General features: G+C 47.4%; 1 long non-coding RNA gene across 1 annotated transcript; it reads left to right on the top strand.

The window, feature by feature from the left end:
- The first annotated feature begins 1,143 nt into the window (after positions 1-1,143).
- Positions 1,144-21,627, top strand: LOC119021981. The gene is made up of 3 exons (XR_005075811.1): positions 1,144-1,692; positions 3,582-3,735; positions 19,157-21,627. It is a non-coding gene; the product is annotated as an uncharacterized LOC119021981 (long non-coding RNA).
- The last annotated feature ends 762 nt before the right edge of the window (positions 21,628-22,389 follow it).

Here is a 22,389-nt window from a genome sequence, read left to right as displayed (position 1 = left end):
AAAGGTATGTGTTATAAACACAACAACATAAAGTGTTCCCAACCAAAGGATTACAAGAAAAGTGCTTGTATTTGTCCCTTTTGTGGGGTTTTTTTTTGTGCTGGCATCAACACAGAGTGTTTTATTTTGAAAATTTACCAGATGTTCTGTTGTTGTTTCAGTGTGTGACTTCCTGTCTGCTCTGTGTCGAATTTGGCTGAACTGCTGCACCTTGCCCCGGCATCTAGCAGAAAATAGAAGTCCTGCATATCTGCTGCTGTGGCGGAGCGGAGCCGGACCGGACACGGACCTGGTGGAATTCAGCCGTGAGACCTCCGCTGGCCGAGCTTCCTGTTGGCACCACATACTGTACACAGGAATGACTGTTATCATTATCAGTCCATCTTCTATCTAAATGGCTCAAAATGTGTTAATGCAAAGAGTCACATGGGGGCGTTTGTCGTGATCATACACATACAAACTGCTTCCCAGCTGCTCCCTCTTTCAGTGACTGTGTAAAGGAAACAGGACACATTTGCGCAGTCTGTCACCTGACTTAAAATGACGAGCTACATTCTGTTCCGGACAACTTCTCAACTTCCAAAGAGACGAAGACTCGGGGAAACACTTGGACCCCTGCCGTACTTTTTTCTCTTCGAGCTGAAAAATTTGGTCCAACGGAAGTTTGAATCTCAGAACAAGAGTGGAGGTTGCGGCTTATACGTGTGCATGTGTGCGACGTTTCAGCCACTTTAACACGAGCAAAAGCTCACGTGCTCGCACTCGTGCGTATGTACACACACACCCCAACACACACACACACAAATGCGCATAGACACACATTGATAGGGAACAATAGACGTAGAGGGGACACCTGCTCTCCTGATACACCCTCCTCCTCCTCCTCCTCTTCATCCTCTCTCCCTCTCCTCCATTAGGATTCAGTTCAGCGCTTGGCTCCGTCTCCGTGAGTAGGTTAGCCATGCGTGTCATGGCGAAATCCAGTGAATGGTAATGAACTAAGGCAAATGTGTGTGTGTGTGTGTGTGTGTGTGTGTGTGTAAGGGAGGAGGAGAGGAGGTGGCATGCTTGCTGAATCACTCCCTCTATCCATCCCGCCATCCACCTATCTATCTATCTATCCATCCAGCCATCTATTCCTCCTCCACCTCTTCCTCGTCGGTGGTGTGTCGACTCGAAGGACAGCCCCCGTGCTCTGACACACTCACACACACGCAGACATACACCTCCGCGATGTGTCACTACCAGTTCCACCTGCCTCTTCCCGTCATTCCCCGCTTGCCGGTCCATCTACCTACACTTGCTCTTCACCCCCCCCCCCCCCTTTTTTTTTTTTTGCTCTCTCTCAGTCTTTCTCTCCACCCCTCCTTGTCCTCAACCCCCCCTACGCTGTGTGTCACCGCTGCCGGGAAGAAAAGAAAAATGCTCCGTCCGACGAAAGTGAGAGGAGCGAGGACAAAACACAGAAAAGAGTCAAAGAGGAGAAGGTAGTTCGAGCTGGAGCGTGTTTGGAGCGCAGCGATGCCTCCATCCACCATGAGCCCGACTCTTCTTTGATGGAATATCCCGGACGGCGGCAGGGCAGAGGGAAGGAGGAGAGCAAGAAGAAGAAGAAAAAGTAGAGGAGAAGGAGGACTGAAGGAAGACTGCAAGGACTGAGGAGGCAGGACAGCCAGCGCTCGCCTCAGGAGGGTATGGAAACACAGAAAGAGCAAAAAAAAAAAAAAAACATATATAACATGCTCTTGCCAATCATTTCTCTAACAACCCCAGCTCTTCTGTCCCTTATGGCATTTTTCATTTGGGTTTTGATATCTCTCTCTATCTCTCTCTCTCTCACTCTCTCTCTCTCGTACACTCCCTAGCTTGCTCGCTCGCCCTCTCTGCTGACTTGTGCCCACCAGGCTCTGTTTGGGATTTTGACTAATTGTGAAACTATTCTCCGGACTCGGGCGGAGAAGAGACTTTCTCTTCCCTCCATTTTCTTTTTCATTCTAATTAACTCCCCCCTGTGCAGACCCTCAAAGAGCCTCTCTCTCTCTCTCTCTCCGACTCCGAGTCTGTGTCTCTCTAGCTCGCTCTGTTTTTTTTTTCTCCCTCTCTCCATCTGTCTGCCTTTGAGAAGCAAATAATTGGATGTGGAGATTGGCTTTTCTGTGGCTGAGCCGAGGATTGAGGCTGCACTCCACACACACACACACACACACACACACACACACACACACACACCTGGAGCTCAGGATATGTTTGTGTGTGTGTGTGTGTGTGCTTGTGGGTGCTGGTGTAAGCTGGACACAATCTAAAAATAATTTATTAGGGCGTTTTCAAAGAGAAAGTTTGGTTTTGTCCACAAGCCTCATGAAAAGACCAAAACCGACGCGTGAGCATCTTTCATCACTTTGGAACTCTCAAGACGAAGATGTTTAACTTTGAAGAAAGAGATGAAACAACATAGCTGACAGAGGCTGAATCATTTCCTTAACCAGCTGGGCACTGTCGTTTTTAGCAAACGTTACTTAAACAGGAGTAAACAGTGCATAGTGCATTGACTGGGGACTATTTTCAGCCGCGAATGAATACACACTTGATGCTCTAGTGAGTTTTTCCACAGATTTTTTTTTAGGTTTGTGTAGGTTTGACTCCAAATTAACAAAAAAAGGAGCGTGCCACCGGTGTTTTTAATTGTTTGACCTGAAGCCTCATGACACAGAGGAGCAAAATGTGTCAGACTTTAAACACTCTGTATCATTATTGTAATTAGCCAATATCAATGTAGTTTTGGGTCTTGGTCCTTTTCTAAAATCCAGTTTCGGTTTGAACTCTCGTGCAGCTCCCTGCTTTGTCTCCTCCTTTCCTGCTTCGGACACCAACTTGTAGAAAATTCTCGCAGCCCGATCACTCGCAAGAGACGTTTTACGGTGCAAAGCTGAGGGAGAAGAAAAACCCAAAGAAAGAGAGAGGGAGAGAATTTGGTAGCTCGATTGGCCGAGAGACCTTTGAAGAGATTAGAGGCAGAGGTATTTCCCTGGAGAGAGCGAGGGAGAAAGCGAGAGAGGGAGAAAGAGGGAGAGATGAAGAGGATGAAGAGGAGGCTTGAGGAGCTTCTGAGACAAGACGACATGAGATGTGTTGTAATGCTGGCAAGCTACAGGCTGGCTGATTGAGTGGGACACACACACACACACACACACACACCGACACTTAGAAGAGATGTAAAGCTGCTCTCGCTACACTTTCTGCTCTGAGGCAGAGCGCCAAGTCTCTCGAGCCTTTACACACACACACACACACACACACACACACCTTAACACATTCAAGACACAGACAAAACGACAAATGGAACAAGAGGGACTTCGCTTTAGTGGGACCCTTTTCACATTTTTTTTTTTTTTTCTTTTCCTGCTGTATTTCATTATTCACCCAGTCTCTCTCTCTCTCTCTCTCTCTCTCACTCTCCCTCTCTCTCCTCTTCACCTTCCCGCCCAACCACACATCTCCCTCCTCCCTCTCTCCTCCTCCTCCCTCTCTCCTCCTCCTCCCTCTCTCCTCCTCCTCCTCCTACTACTACTGCTGCTGCTTAGCTCCATCCAGTCCGGTCTCATTGTCCTCACACACACACCTCGCCGCGGCCGAGCGTGTGAGCGCGCGCGTGTGTGCATGTGTCTCTGCGAGGACGGGGGTGCAGCCGGTCATTTCCACAGCAGAGCACAGCCGAGTGCCGGGTTCCACTCTGAGGTGAGTGTGTGTCACCTCCTTATCCGATAAACACACTTTTCACAGTTTCAGCCTGTAATTTAGTTTTACCGCTCTTTAAAGTGTGTGTGTGTTTGTGTGTGTTTACCCTCTCAGTTCATGCGTATAGAGGATGGTGGAGAGTGTGTGTGAATTTTTCTCTGTGTGTTGTTTACTGTAACAGGGGTCAAAGGTGCTGCTGGTGACATTTGAATGGCTTGGGTTGGATATGGAGCTGAGATTGTGGCTCAGGCTCGTCCAGACTGCTGGTGTGATTGTGAGTGAGTGTGTGTGTGTGTGTGTTTGTGTATGTGTGTGTGTGTGTGTGTGTGATTGTGTGTGTAGCCAGAGGGTGAGCTTGGCTAAGTCTGTACGTGCTCTGCTTATGAATTACTGACCACGGAGTCTCACTTCCCGCTAGTTCACATTGAGCACGCAAGCACTCTCGCTCTCCTATTTTAGTTTTTTTTCCCTCTTTTTTTCCACTCCAATCTGTCCAATTATTTTTTTTTTCTATCCTCCTCCTTTTTCTCATTCTGTCTGATTTGACTTCAGCGACTTATTTGGCATGCCAGCCTATAGGAAACCTCTCTGCCAAAGCCTCCAACAAGCAGCCAACAGTTCATATGTTCGTATTTCCCTGACTTCTTGAACTGTTTGTCTTTCTTCTTTCTTTCTTCCTCTCTCGGTTGCTCTGTCTCTCTCTCGCTCTCTCTCTGTCTCACACACATATACACACATTCCATGGCAGATTTAAATATTTCCCGGCGGGGTTGGAGGGTGAACAGAAATAGATCTAATTCTAAATCAGGACGGAGAGCTCAGCTCAGGCTGCCTCCCTCCCTCCCTCCCTGCCTCCCCCCTCCCCTTTACAGCCAGCAGCTACAACACTTGCGCTCCAAAAAAGAAAAAAAAAAAGGAAAAAAGTTCAAAGATTAGCTGCAAATGTATCATTGTGCAGCTAATAATATGGAGTGAATATGCTGCGACAGTGTGAAGCGGCAGCGCTAAGTCGTTTTGCCAGATCCCACACACTCTGGCCTCGATGCTGGACACAGGAGGCGTGAGGACAAAAGGGCGTCTCAGTTTTCGAAGATTTCGAAACAATGCAGCCGTCTGGAATTAGGTGGTTTTTCTGTCATTTTGCATTGCACGACCCACAGAAGACAAAGAGGCAAAATAAACACAGAAGAGCCCAATTTTTGCCTCACAGAAACTTGACTTTTGAAAGATTGCGGGGAGTTTAAGCTGTATGGATTTGTCTGTTCCGGCTTCTTGGCTGCTACAGTAGCTGGCTGCGCTGGAGAAAAGCAGCTGGATTAAGCCTCTAAGACTGGAGTTAAGATACAGATCTGGAGTTGATGAGTTTCTAGCTGCCTGTCTATCTGCCCGCCTACCTGTCTGTCTGCCCGCCATGTCTATGTGTCAGGGCCGACGTCGGAGCAGCGATAGGATGGGTCACGGCCCGCCGGCTGCCTCCGGCGGTGGGGAGAAAGGGACGGAAAGAAGAGGATGTGGATGGGGTAGAGGGAAGAGGAGGAGGAGGAGGAGGAGGAGGAGGAGGAGGAGGGGGAAGACGGAGGAGCAGGTTGAAGGAATGTGTGTGTTCATATGTCAAAGTGTGAGTTTGTGGCAGCGGCGTGAGAGATAAAGCAGGATGGGGGGGTGGGGGGGAAGATAAGATGTGCTGAAGGCTCGATAAGCAGCACCTGGCTCGAGAGAGAAAATAAAAGATAAGAATGCACAAAGGGGGGACATGAAGGTGGGGGTTGTGGTTAGTGGGTGAAGCCTCCAATATCTACCTACAGTCCAGACGGACGTCACGCGAAGACCCACTCATCCTTTACCTCTCTCTCCCCCCCTCTCTCCCTCGCTAACCGCCCTCTTCCTCTCTCCTCCTTTTTTCTTTGACAATGAGCCGACAGCAAAGAACAAAAGAAGACATAATACATGCAAACCCTCCTCTCTCTGCAGTCAGGAAGGAGAGGAGGAGGAGGAGGAGGAGGAGATGCGAGAGAGGGATGAGTAAGGCATAACATGTAAGGCGAATGCAGTAATCAAATTATATTTGAAAGAAAATATAGATATTGAAATAAAATAAGCAGCAGTGCAGATGCTCCAGAAAAGTCAAACTGGTAGGGCGAAGAATTTTTGATTAAATGTGGATGAAAAAAAAGCTTGATGGCCACGTTCTACATTTTAAACCCAGATGAAGCTTTGTAATGAGCTGAATCATGTCAAAAGGTAGGAGCCTGTCCTCACTTAACTCTTAAAATGACCAAAGTTGACATTTTGGCAAGCCGCTCAAATAATGACTTTCCGCTTTTCTGACTTTCCTAAGACGTGAGCCTCGAGACACTGTAGTGCCGAGGAAATCGCAAGACTGTAAGATTGCTTTTTTTTTTTTTTTTTTTTAAAAGCATGGCCGAGATCCAAACTTAGCCAAACCTTACTGGAAACAAGACAACTTTATTTGTATTGTATTTTTTTGACCTACTTATTGGAGAGAGGATGTCGGCTTTGAACCACCTCAAGTCCCGGTGGTAAGGAGAAACACGTGTCAATCAGGAGAGTTTGACACCAGAGCTTTCCGTCGAGTGAATGCTGTCCGTTCGCTCTTGTTTTGCCTCAGTTTCCACAAGATAGTGACCAGGGAACTTCCTTTGTGCCGTTAACTGTCCTTAATTAAGAGGGAAAATCCGATCCAGTGGCCGACTGACCAGCATAGTAACAGTGAGGTCTAACCAATGATGTCAGTCTTCTACAGCCATTACACCATGCTATCAGTATTACCTCCACAACGATACGTCAAAACTTGTCTATTGCCACTTTAAAGAAAACTCAAATTCATGTCATATTGTCCAGACAACAACTAGGCTGGCACCCAGTAGAGCATCCACTTTGGGACTCATAGACATCAGTTATTGTCTGGGTAATTAACAGAAATGTTGAAAGAAAACGGTGTACATTGCAATGTAACAGAAATTGAAAAAATATTTTAATTCTACATCCATCTTTGTATCCGGGCTGAGGCACATCTGCCATCCAAGTTTAGTAGAAATCCATCTAGCACTTTGTGTAATCCTGCAGTCAAAGCAACCAACAAACCAACGAATGGACACAGGTGAAAAAACAATGTCCTTATCAGAGGTAAGTGTGAGCGATGAAATCTAAAAACGGTATCAGACACAGGTCTTTGGGTCGAAGGACTTGTTGAAAGTAAAATGTGTTAATTAGTTCAAGGCTCAAACTTTAAAGTTAATACGAGCGATATGAGGTGGAATGACTCAAGAAAGGGAAAATAATTACAAGTGTGTTGGTAAATGGGATCTGACGCTCTACACTAAAATTAGAGCGTGGCCGCTCAAAGAAGTAGAGCGCGCTCTTTCCGAGTGAATTAACAAACAGGTCACTTGCAGCGCAAGGTTAATGTTTGACAGGTCTTAGATTTACTAAGAAGTTTCACAGTTTCATCTGTGACATTCAGCTGCCACTCAGTTCACACAAATGTCTGCTTGTCTAATGTCACAGTAGCCAAACAAGGTTAATATTTCAGTACATCACATCGAGAGTCGCCGTCACATCTGGCTACACTCAGAATATTCCAATAATGCTCGAAAATGACCAGCGGTCAGCTTTGTGCCACAGTGTGTCCTGCACTCTACCTGAGTGATCCATGGATGCGAGGCCTGTACAACATCTGTATACTGCTCGACTTGTCCCTTTGGCTTGTGTTGTGTCTTATTCATCCTATTGATAATTAATGGTTGCCGTGTATTAGACATCGCAGAGACCCTCACACACACACACACACACACAGTGATCACACTCTGGGAGTGATTGGAGCTGCTGTAATTAAAGAAGTGTTAGCGGTGAGTGAATAAAACATGCATCAATCCCTCTTCCCTTCGTTTGAGCTCCCCTCCTCCATCCTCTCCTGTGGTTGGTTTTCTCCCCGTTTCATTCTCTTTTATCTCCTTTTCCCCCACTTCCACTTTTATTCTTTTAATCATCCTCATCTTTTCTTTCCCTCTGTTTATCTTTCCTTTTTCTCATGTTGATTTGCCTTTTCTTTTCTTCCTCTGCCTCTCATTATTGCGCTACTTTCCTCCTCTCATTACCTGTTCTTGGTCTTCTTCCTTCCTGCCTCCCCCCCCCCCCCTTTTAGGCTCCTTCATCATTGTCTCCCTACTTTTACTCTTCACCACCTCCACCCCTCTCATTCCATCCTCTCCTCCTCTCCTCTCCATCATTCCCCAGAGGTGAACCAATGTGTGCAAGCTGTTGCAGCAAGGGCAGCGCTGGCGTAGATAGAGCTAGTCTAGCAGGGCTGAGATATACTGTGTGTGTGTCTGTGTGCGCACAGACTTTGAAACACACACTCTTTCTAGCGCACACGCTCTCTCTAGCTCGTAGACACTGCAGGTGCTGCATCAAGATAAATGAGCCGTCATTAGCCAATCAGGTCAGCCGGTGGGAGGGCGATGGAATACCAAGGAGCGAGATCAGCTAGTGGAGGTCAAGCCTCTGACAGGGGAGATGTGTGTATTTATGCGTTTCGCTGCACGGAGAGACTGAGAGGAAGGATTTCCTGATTAGACGCGAGCCCTCGAAAACTTTTACTTCCCCTCCTCCTCGTCCTCGCTGCACGAGCTTCTCCTTCCCCTTCCTTCCTCCCTTCTTTTTGTTTTCCCACCAGTGCTCCTCTGGGAAGCAGAGGAGTGCCACAGACTGCTGCGCCGCCATTTGACGGCCTAATTGGTGTCTTCGGCCCGTTGTTTATCCCTTCATCGGCGACTCCTTCGGAGTGACGGAGACAGAGGTTGAGGAGGAATAAAAAAGCGTTTCAGAAGTCTAGCTTCCAGCTCGAATTTCCTGCAGGAGGCAGAAGGTAGATGTCACGCTGTGTTTTTTTTTCCCAAAGCGCTTCTCCAGGGAGAAAGCTATGAAACCAATTAGAGAGAGAGTTAGACTGGCATATATTCTCATTACAGCGCTATAATCAATCAATGTGTGTGTGTGTGCGCGCGCACCTGTGAGTGTTTGCCCTCTTCACATTTACACTACATCTAATGCAAATGGAATTATGCATAAAGTGCTCGTTCTCACAGCCAAGGTGCTGCGGGAGGGAGGAAGGTAAATGATTAACCCCATGGAAAAAACTCTAATCTCCCTTATTCTCCCCCTCTCTCTATGAATGTGTGTGTGTGTGTGTGTGTGTGTGTGTGTGTATGTGTGTGTCTGTGTGTGTCGGGGGGGGGGGGCTTTCAGGATGGCCGCTGGCTTTCTTTGATCACTAATCCTTTCTCTGGCCTGACTTTCTGTCCCTCGTTCTTTTTTTCCTCTGCCCATCTCTCCGCTCTCCTCTCATCTCCTCTCCCGCGCTCGCCTCACGCGGCCCGTTGCCATGTCTGCATTGTGAGCAGCTTACAGGCGAATAACTAGGGCAGGGTGCCCTCTCTCTCTCCCTCTCTCTCTCTCTCTCTCTCTTTCTTCTCTCTCCCCCTCTTTCCAACTCTCTGTCCTCCCCTTCCCTCTCGTAACCCTTTTTACTATTCTGTTTTCTCGAGCGCTTAAAGTGCAAGTTTGAACTTTCACAAGTCTATTTCAATACAATACCACCAAGTTGTTGGCCGCTGCAATCATCCCTTCCTTCTCTTCAGACGTGGCAGCGCTGCGGCGAAGAGTCAGCGAGGAAATCGAGTGGGTGCTAATAGATGCAAAGTAGTTCAGGGCGATGCAAATCTCAGCGATGTGAGTTTGAGAAAGTTTTAGAACCTGTGAGAACATTTCACTCGTCCAGAGGCTTTGTGACGGCTTCGCACCGACAGATGTCGGAGCTAACACATAAACACACAGACACAGCACAGCCAACATGTATACTGCGCGTCGCTGAAGACGGAGCTGTAGTTCAGACAAATCAAGCAATCTGAGGAGGAAGCGTTGGGCTCTCTCAACTCGTACCCAGAAAGAACAATCCATGGGTTTATCCATACACGCTCCCAGCTGGCATTTTTAACTGGACACCAAATGAAGACGCACTCAAAAACTCTGACTCACCCCAGCCTTTAAATTCAAAGATGGCCGCCTGGCTTGTCAACCAACTGTGAAAACTGAACCTCACATTTATCAGCACTTCATTCGTGTCTCACTATATCAGTCTTAGCAGTACTGTCCAACTTCTATCTGTGGACGTTTTTGCTCGAGTTGTTTGGATGCACAAATCAGCCCACTGCTAACAGCGGGTGACGATGTCTAGCCTGGCTAGAACTAGTTTTCCCAACTTGTCGTACTGGAACGCCGTCAACTCGGGTATGACGTCATTTCCAGCTGTGACTACCGAGGTAAATGGAACGCACCGATAATTTGTGCAGACCTCACTGTCTTACAGCTGTACTGCTAACTGCTAACCATAAAATTCATAGTCCTAGTTCAAGCTTCTGGCATAATCCAGTGAGTGTTTACGAAGGTCTCAGTCTGGGTTTGTGGTGTAGCTCGATGGTGAGCCGCTCAATTTGTTATAACAGTTTTCAACTGGTGCCGCCTGGAAATGTTCCAATCTTCTCCATGGTAACCAGAAGCTGTTCGGTCTCATCATATCACTGAAGGAAAAATGTCCTTCTGACAGCTTGTTTGTTACCTAATCACAGAAGTGACGGGCAGCCATCACCTAAAGCATCAGGCCCCCTACCACCACCTCCTTTTTGTACAAAGTCCTGCTCGCTCCGCCATGATGGAGTTATACTAGGGAGGTTTTATGGGCAACAAAGCTCCATGTGACTAATGGGACGAAGATACCGCACTTAGAATGTGGAAGCCCAGCATGAGCATCCGCTTGGCTTTAGCATGCATTTTTCTAACCAATGAAGATTTTGACCTCCATTTCTTCATCATGCTAAGAAGAGATGGCACCAGGAATGATAACAGTGACCGTTAAGTCCTCGAGTGCCGGAATAAGATTGAACCGATCCTTTCAACCCGGCTTTACTGCGATGAACGCCCTCCCTCGTACAGCAGTCGTCCTCACTTCCTCTTCTGGCATTCTCTCTGCAACCCCTTCTTTTCTCCCTCTCCATCCATCTTTTTCTCGCCATCTCTCTACAGCTCTGAGATCACTGTGACCTTTCTGTCCTCTTTTCCCTCGCCTTCCCTCTCACTCGCTATCTGTTTTCTTCTCTCTCTCTCAGTTTCGGGTAATTTGTCCAACGAGCCGAGGCAAAAAAATAAATAAATAAATCTCTCGGCTGCAGGACACACACACACACACAAAAACACTCTCTCTCTCTCACACACACACACACACACAATTCACAGTCGCTCTAAGGCTCCTGCCAATGCCTCGCAGCATAATTATTCAACACGTTCATAACTTCATAGAGGAGCTCAATGCCTGGCCAGACAGCTGTAGTGCTAGTGAGACCTTGTAATCCCCCTGCTCTCTGCCCGGGCCTCGTTAAGCCTTATTCCCCACTGGGAACCCGCAGGTTATAATTAATGTACCTCCCGTAGACCATCGGGAGCACCTCGCTGGTTTTTCTGCAGTCCTGGTCTTACTCCACAAGGGGGCACGAGAAATGTACAGAAGCCGACAGACAACACAAAGTGTGTTTGTCAGCAGCCTTGGGGGGAAGTTTGGAGCCAACTTTTCTGGTGCAACACAGATGCTGAGGCTGCACCAAAACTTCCCCATTACTGTACCTTTGTTGCTCCACGAAGAACGCGAGCAGAGCCCGAACCGACCTGTCAGTTGGCCGATATCAGCCAAACTGGCCTATTGCAGATATACTGGTATCTGATCTGTGCCTGATATGAACAACTTTATATTCAAGAGGTTGCTTGGTAAATAACAGATATGACAGTTAAATTATTGGTGCAATTTACTGTTTCAGTGCACTGATGTTCTGTAATTCTAGACAGCAAGGATTATTGTTCAACTGTAATGTATCCTGCGTCTGCAGACTTTGATGGATTAATGAAAAAAATGAGTGTTTATCCATCAATTTTTGGAAATTGTTCCCTGATATTTAAAATAGTATCGGGACCCAAAATTCGATTAGGTCTGTTGGTCGGGCTCTAGATACCAGTGCAACAGTCCGAACCTGAACAGAATTTGAAAGCTTGTATAGGCTTGAAACCAGCAAATTATAGGAAGGGTCTCCCCTCCACACTAAGGCAAAAAGTGTTTATATCTGTTCCAAATGCCTTTTTTGTAATCAGTCCTACAAATGAGGATAATGGTGCACACAAAAAATGTTGCACTTGGTGGTACAAATGAAAAGTGACAGAAGTAGTTCCATGAGTCTTGACAATAGAGCACGACAGAGAGGTTCAAATAATTTGACTTCTTCATCGTGGCACACCTGTCCTGCGTGGAGTGGACCAGATAGCCATCGCAGTTCAGGCATCTGAAAGGTGTGTGGGAGGGTCCCTTTCAGACACTCTCCCACTATGATTCCAACAGACTGAGCCCGTTATTACAGTCAGTCCCTGGAGGACAGCACAGCAAGCCTTTCCCTCCATACAAGTCACTGTTTAATGCTGAAACAGTCTCCAGGTTTGGTCAGTTTGTTAGGTGACAAGAAAGTAACCAACAATCAGTCGATCACAGTGATCACTTATCGAGCAAAACTGTGTGCTGAAACTGAATCTCTCTCAAAATAAGCCCCTGGGCCATTAGAACTTGTCGTTGGCATTTGGTCACAAACCTATGATACTTAAATGATAGACCAACAGATCAATCCAACATGAGAAGAGTCATCATTAGTTGCAGCTCTGCCTTATTTAATCTAGTTTAAAGTCCTACTTTTGACAAGTCGAGCAAAGAAAGCCTCGCTTGTACCCACACGCTTTGACTTACCTACTTGCACTTTCTCTGTCAACAAGATGAGTCACTTCACCAAGTGTCAAGTGAATGCCACTTTATTCATAGACATTAGCCAGAATAACCTGAGTTGCAGTGGAAAGAAGGGAAGCTGTGCGCCGCTTTTAAAAATGGGTATTTTTGCGCATCTCGTCCAACAAAGCGGACGCGTCAATTTTGAGCGTCGAGTCGCGGTGAAAAGAGGGCGGATATGTCCGGGCACAGGTGGAATGGTTGTGTGAGTGTGTGTGTGTGTGTGTGTGTGTGTTAGGGGAATTTGAAAATGTGTGTGTTGAGGGGGGGGGAGAAGCACAAAGCACTGGCCTGTGGAGAAGAGAGAAAGCTCCTGTGTGTTACCGAGTCAATAGGCTCTTTGTTCACTGCGACTGGGAGACAGTTAGCCATGAGGACGAACTGAGACTCCAACGTACCACTGAGTACCTGAACCTGCGTACACACACATGTGCAGAGGCGCGCACACACACATACCTCAGCCCGACAGGACGCCATCCCATCTCTGTCCACTGCTCCTGCTTTACCTTCTTTATCACCCTATCAGTCCTTCCTTGATTTTCTCCTCCTCCCTCGCTCCTCACTTCTTTTCACTCTCCTTCTATACATCTACCATCTTTCCCTCCCTCTTCATCCCACCCACCGTTGGCGTCTTTGTGTTGGAACAACAGAAATGGTTCCCCTAGCTTTTTCAGCCCTCTCGGTTATCTATACCGGGGGGGGGGGGGGTTTACCTGAGAGCAGGACAGAGGGCATTTTGTGCTGGAGCGAGGGACTGCGAGAAGGAGGGGCGAAAGAGAGGGCTGGGTGGGACGAGAATGCAGCAGATACAGGTGAAAGCTTTGTGTGCAGGTACCAGAATCAAGTGCAGGAATCCGGGGCACACACTGGTTTTAATATCCATGTGATGGTCAGGAAAGAGTGGAACTGGGGCCGAGAGCCAGAAAAAGAAGTACATGGAGACAGGAAACAGACGAAGAGACCGGCTATGTGGTTGACTCAATCAGATAAGTCGCAGGGAGAAAGTGCGTATGTGGCGACACGCTGACGGAGCGAGGGGAATTCGGAAAAAGCGCGGGATCGCAGCTGCTCCGACAAATGCAAGATGTAAGTAAAAAAAAAAAAAAAATGGAATCTGCGGGCATTTCTCTCATATTTATCAGCCTTTTTCTGCTTTTGAAAAGTATTCTATGAATTCTGTGTGCTGTAATGTGCCTCCGGAGTGTTCCCCCCACTGCATATAATGACCTAAAAAAACAAGTACATGAAAGCGAGCGCTCAGGGAGTCGGAATATTCGAGGCCACTGTGGAGTGAAACTTCTGGTTTATACACCAGTCAAGGGTTTCGCCACTGCCCGCCTGATGAGAAATGTTCTGGACGGGAGGTTTCTCAGTGGCTACTTATATTCCAGGAGTCGAAGTCAGGCACATGTCAGCACGAATCACGCTCACATACAGTTTTTCTGCTTTGTATGTGTGTGTGTGCGTGTCTGAAGGCGGCCACGGTATAAATAATGGATAAAGGTCTAATAAGCTTTCCGTGGAACGTCTCTGGGCTGTTGACCATCGGGATCAGCATTAGGATTCTGTCACTCAAACTCAAAGGCACAACACTCAGCTTATCTGTTGCTCTACGCGCACGCATACACATAAGTTTGAGCACACGCACACACACAACGTGCATGCTCATACGTTTCCACACACTCATGCAAACACTGATCGCCTTATCTCTTCGTCCAAACAAGAAGATAACAAATAAACCACATTGTCTGTTTCCACAGAGGATCTCGATAAGACACAAATCAGCTTACACATGGAGAAAAAACACACACACACACACACACACACACACACACACATAAACATGCACATACAAGGAAGCGGAGCGCGCTTTCACCACTGTGAGGTCAAAGGAGGCAGACGGAAACAAAGACGGATGACTTTGACATTAATCCTACCTGCTGCTAAACTCTCTCTCAGTGCCCCTCTCGCTTTATTCTTGGGCTTTGCTTCTTTATCTCTGGTTTCTTCTTATCTCCGCATGTCTCTCAAGCTCTCCGACTTTCCCATTCCCATGCCTGTTGCCGGAGCGGCCTCTCAAAAAAAGCAGTCATTCCATTCCAACCTGTGAAGAGGAGCTTTGTTCACCCGATAGAGAGGAAATATATAGACATCAGGTCATTAAACATTTTGCAGTTGTATTTATATGCACTTTTTCATTTGATCTAAAAAAAAAAAAAAAAAAGTTGGACATTTCCCGAAATGATTCACTTTGGAGTGGAGCGTAAGGTGAAAAGATCAGTGCTTCACTGGTCCATACAGATTATATGAGGCTACAGCCAGCAGCTGGTTAGCTCAGTTTCGGACTAAAAACCAGGAAGAAGCAGGAAGTCTGGCTGTTTCCTCAGGAGAGAGAAAATCTGCCCACCTTCATAGCTCTTGAATAGACATCGACACATCTATGGCAGAGGCAGACTTTACAATATCTAGTCTGTCTAGTCTAATATGGTCCAACCTGGCAGATGTGGGGCATCAAAAACAGAAACAACTGTGCCATGGTGAAGACAACCAACCGGTCAGTCATGCACTGTATATGTTGCATGTCGTTTAGGAGGCGAGCCAAAGTGGTTAAGGTTGTTGATGGACGATACTGTATTGTTTTAGTTTAACTTCTTTTTAAATCAAACCATTTGCATGCGTGAGACTAGATCGGAACTGATCCAAATGGTCCGATCTCAATACAGTCTGCACTGACATTCACACATTTTGGGCTGTTTCGGTCTTTGCCTAAAAAAGTGTAGGTGTCGGTGTGAAACAATAAAATGCATTTCATAAATGCAAAATGATCAAAAGGTCTTTTCATTTTCATAACAAGAAATAAGTTGTGGAGCTTATAAGATGTTAAGCTTATTCTTAAAACATTTGATTATACATTGTAATTTTTTTATGTACATATTTTTGTCACAAGTCTTTACTGATATCAAAACGCTCTGTTAATTTGTTTATTTTGAAAATGGTAAGTGAATACCTTGTCATGGAATTCTCACATATAGGTATCAGCCTTAAAGGGATATTTCGGGTCTTTCCATGTGTGAGGCACTTGTCCCTATTACCTGCAGCAGATGACGGTCAGCTCTCCCCCTCTGCGTGGAGACGCAGCAGGAAGCACCGTCAGGGAAGCAGAGCGTTGTACCGCTGACAGGCACCGACAGCAAGACGCATTATAGCCACCCAAAAGACTGCGCAGCTAAAACAATATTTATCTGTTTAAGTGTACAAAAAAAAATGTTGTGTCTGACATTTCCGTCAGACGGCCCTTTCCTTTCCCACCGCATTCCCTCAGCCGTCCGTATTCCTACGCACAGGCCCAGCTGTGCCTGCGCTGCACTGTATTACGTTTGGGGTTGGACTTGCAACGGCTGTCGGTGCTACATGCTGCTTCTCCACAGCCGAACATCATCTTCTGCAGGTAATACACCGACCAAGAATAAGTAGCTCGTACAACCCCACAGCAAAAGACTCACCTACGAGCCGATATTAGTTGGACATGCAATCCTGAAAACCTCCAGCTCATCACAAGGATTACAACTTTGTGGAGCAGAATGAGCCAACCAACCACTCTGTGGCAGAGATACTTGGGCGTATCACAGCCTTGAGAATAATAATTTCATAAGAATTGGTTAAACTTTTATTAAAAGTATTGAATAATTCAGATTCATTGCAGATTTCCTTTTTTTTTTTTCCTACCTTGGCCAGTATCACCAGCCAGAAATACCCGCTCTCACCCGAGTTTGGATCCCACCGCGGCTGGTTCATGCATGGTGCCACGCTGTACTCAGGCCCATGGCTGTTCATTTATGTGTGTATTTGTGGATGCACGTGGGCTGCTTTGCCTCACTCTCCCTCTCTCTGTTAACGTTGACTCATCCATTTTCAGCCAGTTAATAATTCAGAGGGTCTGCAGGCTGTGTTTTCATCTGTCTCATCTCCGCGCTCGCCTGTGAAAGAACCCCTAGTAATTACACACCACCAAAACAAGACGACGACTCCTGATGGCTGGCAGCGTGGCTGGGGATGCGGAGCGTGCGGGCGGGAGGAGGTGGGAGGTGGGAGGCGGGGGGGGTGAGAGTGAGAGAGGGAGAGATCGAAGGACAGGAGGGGAGGGATTGCAGGATACACGGGAGACAAGAAGGATACACAGTGGAGAGAGGTGTCTCAACACTGTTGTAAATCCTCTGCAGGGCCTTGTAAGCTGTCAGACAAGCTGAGGGTGTTAAAGGCATGAAGTGAGAGCTACGTGCGCTCGCGGACACACACGCATATCGCCGTGCAGGGAGAAAAGTTGACTCCTGCCGCCGCCGTGACTGGCTCGCTGCTGTGTTTTATGGCTTTCTATTCCTATGTGATTTTCTCTGGCATGTCACATAGGGTCTAAAGCCATTGGGTACAGAGTGGGAGATCTGCAGACAAGGATTAGATGGATATATGGAATGACAGAGGAGGGATGAAGGAAGAGCACATGGAGGTTTAATAGCATGTATGTACACACACACACACACACACACACACACACACACGTATACACTGCATGGCCTGGGGCCTTTTTGTTTCTGCTCGCAGGCAGCCCAGTCTAGCTCAGCTAATTGCCCCCATATGAGACAGGCTGAACTGCGCATCAATCCCTAAAGCCACACACACACACACACACACGCATGAATGCAGACACTTAATGTTTGGTCTGAGCCTGTTTTTGTCACCCACTCTCTCCCACATGCATTGCATTCCACACTCACACACACGCGCATTATACACTCCCCAGCCAGGCCTGCTGGTGCTGCTGACTCAGGTTGGTATTTAATGAAGCTCTCAGTTTCACCTCGCGTCTCCCTAATCTCAGCGCTCCTTGCTGATTGGCTACAAGCACGCTGGCGAAAAATGTTAACGTTGGGGGTTTAGTGAGCCTTAAGACCACTTCTGGCTGTGTGTGTGTGTGTGTGTGTGTGTGAGAGAGAGAGAGAGAGAGACAGAGGGAGACATCCTGGGAGAGTACAAAGAGTACAAATACAGAAGTGTAATGGTAAAGGAGTTTTTCTCTTGTTGAGTGACAGCGCTCAATAGACTGCCATGCCAATCTTTACTGCAGTATGTGTGTGTGTGTGTGTGTGTGTGTGTGTTTGACTGACCTATTGACTGAACCTCAGCAACTCTGCATTGAGTTTCTTTGCTGAGAGCGCTGCAAAACTGTGAAGCGCACATAGACACATTGCCTTGAGTATTATATCGACAGCTGTCTGCTGTATACACTTACTGGATTACAGCAATTTCCCTGCTGCACTTGATATAAATGATGGTAAATCTCAGGTGATTAAGATTTAAAGCCATGTGGCTGATGGTGATCATACATTCCTGACCAATCGTCATCCTTTGAATTGAATTTCTTACCCAACCTTAGCCTCTTTTTTTTTTTTCTTACCCCTTATTCTAAAATGCACATGTTCTACAGTAACTACAGCAGAATGATCTGGGTAAAACTATGGTTAGGTTTGGGCAACTTGATTTGTCAGAAGGTAGAAACCTGGTCTGGTGTGACATCGGCCAGATTTGAAACTCTGGTACGCTGGAATACAGAGACATTGACCTGGTGGTTCCAGCTTTAAACAGGGTTGTGTGAGGGCCACAGCCTTTTCTATCACAGATGAAATACACAAGTATGCAGAGAATGGATGCAACATCATGTAAATCATTATTTTGTTAGATTAAGCTCTCGCCAACAACCACAAGCCAGTCACATTAATCACTCCCTCTTCATCTCTTCTTAGCTTCCTCTGTCAAAGTCCTCTTGTGTCTCTTCACCTCTGTCCCTATGTCCATATAGGTCCATCCTTTCCCCCTTCCATGGCTCCAGTTCTGGTGCTCGCCCCCGGGTGGCATTCTTTGCTGGGTCCCCCTCCGACCTGACAGCAAAGCCTCCTTCTCCCTGCACTCCAAAACATGTCGCCGCCTCCTCCAAATTTTAGCCGGAGGTCTTCTCAGAGCAGCTGTTTACAGTCTGATTAAATAACTGAAAGGTCTTTGCAAAGTCCTTTATGATGGGTCATGAATGGCAAATGTCTCGGTTTGTGTGTTCAAAGTAGCCACGACAAGAACAAGCCAAGCGCTGGTGGCTGTGCTGTGCTGGGAGGCGCTTTAGCTGCGAGCAGCCGCGGCACCGGATGAGATGAAAACTACTTGCTCGCTCGATTGTGATTTCACTTCAGGCGAAGTCCTTTAGGCAAACTCCGAGCGAACCAAATGAAGCCAAACTGGGAGAAATCTCTTCATCATGGAGTTTGGTTAAAAGTTCTGATCAGAAAACTCACTTTGCCTCAATTTCCATGAAAGAACGAAAAAGCCCTTTCTTCTTCTTTGATGCCAGACATCCGTGTGTGTTCAAAAGGCTTCATGGGAGAACGCTTCTCACGGGCGGTGTGATGCACCTCGGCAGATTGCCAGATGAAGGAGAAGCGGTCTAACGTCTCCCCTCCTCTCTCCCCCCCCCTTCTCTCTCTGCAGGTTGACGTGGATGCGCTGCACCAGGTAGGCCCATGCCCTTCACCTGTGCCTGCTTCTGTGGCCTGAATGGCTTCTGCCGCAGACGGAAGAAGAAGAAAAAGGAGCAAGTGGAGGAAGAGGAGGGCGAGGAGGTGGAACAATGCAGGGATCAGGAGACGGAGGTGTGACAGCCGCGCTGTCAGCTGCGATCTCCTCACCTTCTCGGGGGTTTTTATCCTTTAATAGCCTGGAATGTACAGCCCCGGTTACTGGTGCTCAGTACTGTCTGATACATTATCACAGGGATTTAAAAGGGGCTTCAGCAAACACAGGCTTTTAGTGAAAATTCAGATTTAATCGAGCATTTTTGAGCCACACATCCTTTCCGGTGGTTTACGTTCCGCTTATTTTCCACTTCTCAAACTCGCCTAAACTCGACAATCACAGCCCTGTCTTGAGCCATATTCCTCGGGATGAATCAGGATTGATGAAAATAAAAGCCTGTGAACTCTGAGCTCATCCCCATTACCCGTCTCTGCAGCACTCTAATTTTCCCTTGGCAGCTGACTGAGAACTTTGCTTCTGCTGATGTGATTCCAAAAAAAAAACAAAAAAAAAAATTTCTTATCCATTTGATTCATGTCTCGCTGCTGTACTGTGTAAGGTGTGAAGAGATGCTGAACCCTAGGAATCCATTATTTCTCTCAGTCACACTCTCGGCGACGGCCCATCTAATCGCAGCTCCGCGGAGGCTGAACGGGGACCGAGGCTCTGCGCCTCCTCACCTGCCTGCTTATGTCAGATCAACTTAGCGAAAACTTCAGCCAAGTGAGAAAAAGTGTGCAGTAATTTCCAAAGTCACCCACGGAGGGCTGGAGCCCATCTCGGTGTTCACGCTGAGCTGGGCCCAATCTAAAGCCGAGCAGCTGTCCAATCAGCAGCTTAGCTGGAGTGTGAAGATAGGAGTCAAGGGTCAGAATGAGCAACAGGGTTTTGTGAGAAGTCCCTCCTCTGATGCCGTAGCATCTCGGTCTCATTAATAGGCGGCCAAGTAATTACAAACAGGCACGCACACCGATGCAGACCCATCAATTAATGTCCCCCCGGCGGGAGTGGAGTGTCTGTCCGCAAATGCCACTGTGGTGCGCTTCCAGCTGTCACCTGTGTGAGTGTGTGACTCTGAAGCTGTGCGCCTGCGTGCTTCTGTTTCTTCTCGACTGCAACAATAGACTTTCAAACCCGAAACAAGTGGTTGAGATATCCATTGAGGTGCTACAGAACTGCCTGTTCAGAGTGCGCATCGAGACACAAAGACAAAGACGCGCACGCACACACAGGTCTCATTAGCTTGTGTGATTATGCATGGCACGTCCAGTCAGGCAGTGGAGATGTAATTAACCTTTTCCAGCAGGAAACAGATGCCTGGATGTCACGCGCAAACACGCACAATGACATACACGCGCGGACACACACACACACACACACACACACGTCTGCTGTCAGGGAGACAAAGCCAACGTCACGGTGTCACGGAAACAAAGCCCCAAAAGCGCCGCCTGGCACTCTGTGATAATCCCCTCACGCATATTTACATTCAGGGCTTAGAATGCGTCTCGGTGCCGGCGTCTCCGCCCCCCCCCCCACCCAGCCGCACTCCGCTCCCACCTCCCGCCTCCGCCCATCCATCCTCCCGGTCTTTCTCTGTCTACCTTTGGGCCTTCCACCTGTTTCACCCTTTTCCTTCCGTTGTCTCCTCTCCCCTGTCATCTTTTACATCTCAGCCAAAACCCTCTTCCTGGTCGGGTTCATCTGTTTATTATCAGTGGATAGTACATGGCCTTGCATGGCGGCTCCCATAGATTAGCCCCCGCTCGCTCCTTCTCTGACTCTGGATATCAGGGATTTCTTCAGGCGGGCAGAAAGCTGCTTTACGACAGATTAATGGACGGCCCTGATTGTGTCTGTCGGTGTGTGTCTGTGCCTGCGTGGAAAAGATTGTCTGTTTACTCATTCTCCCGCTACAGGCGGCGAAATGAGACAAAGCTAAAACCATTTCACAGTGTAGAGCACCTATTATGATTCACTGTGTTACGATGCAGCCCTAATGAGAAAAAGAGAGAATGAGAAGAGGGGCTGGTGGAGGATAGGAGAGAAAGAGAGAAAAAGATGGTAATGAGAGCGAGAGTCGGATATGGAAGAGGGGGGCTAATGCTAGACAGAGCAGTCATGCTAATTGGCTACAGTGGATAACTTTCTGAGGCGGGGGATGAGTGTGTGTGTGTGTGTGTGTGTGTGTGTGTGTGCCGTGGGGGGGCAGAGAAAAGAACGGCCTGATCTGTCGGTGTTACACTCGTTTAACGCTCCCTCCATTTCACCTCTTTAATGAGAGGAATATTCGCTCCAGTAATGGCGAAAGATTTGAAATTGGTAACGATTTGTTGCTCACACACACATACGGAGGTGGTAAACGTGAGGGGGGGGGCTCGAGGGTGGATGGTGTTGGCAGGGGGGGCGGGTGTGTGTTTTCCCTCAAGCAACACAACCCCAGTCCTTTATGGATCATGGCAATTTTCAGGGATTGTAACTCAAGGACAAACAGCTAAAAATAGAGGGGTGGTGCACGACTCCTGCGATAGCGGGGAGGAGGTGTGTGTGCGTGTGTGTGTGTGCACGCGTGTGTGGGTGGGGACAGCGAAAACGAGTCCTGTCGCATTAGATTTGGGTCAGAAACGAGGGAAGAGCCGACGAAGCGGAGAGTGTTACAGACGGCGGGGAGATTCATCACTCGCTGCTCCGTGTACCTCTCGCCCGTCTCCTTCAACATCTCACCGCCCTCCCCGTCTCATCCGCAAAAGATGCTAAACCGCTGAAAGATAAAGGAGAAGGGAGGGAAAAAAGGGTGAATTAATATATAACGTGAGAGAAAGAGAGACTGAAATACAGCGAGGTGAGCTGATATTATAACATTAATATATGCCATTCTATCCGAGGCTCCTGCTGTATAATGAGTGCATACATAAAATCGCACAAAGAAAAGAAACAGGAACAAACTGTAATGGTAGGGCCCTGGGTCCGTTCCCATTTCAGAGCACATATTCAGAAAGACATTTATTGGGTTTCTTGTCAGTGTGAAGAACAATAGCACTGCCATGACTGTTCAGTATGGTTAGCATGGAGCTACAAGGAAGTGGGTATTGATTAGCTTATCATAAATACTGGAAGCAGACAGTGTGTAAGCGTCTTTCCCAAAACTA

The sequence above is a fragment of the Acanthopagrus latus genome, chromosome 6 (assembly GCF_904848185.1).
Source record: "Acanthopagrus latus isolate v.2019 chromosome 6, fAcaLat1.1, whole genome shotgun sequence".
NCBI lineage: Eukaryota > Metazoa > Chordata > Actinopteri > Spariformes > Sparidae > Acanthopagrus > Acanthopagrus latus.
This window is presented reverse-complemented; position numbering and strand designations above follow the sequence as displayed.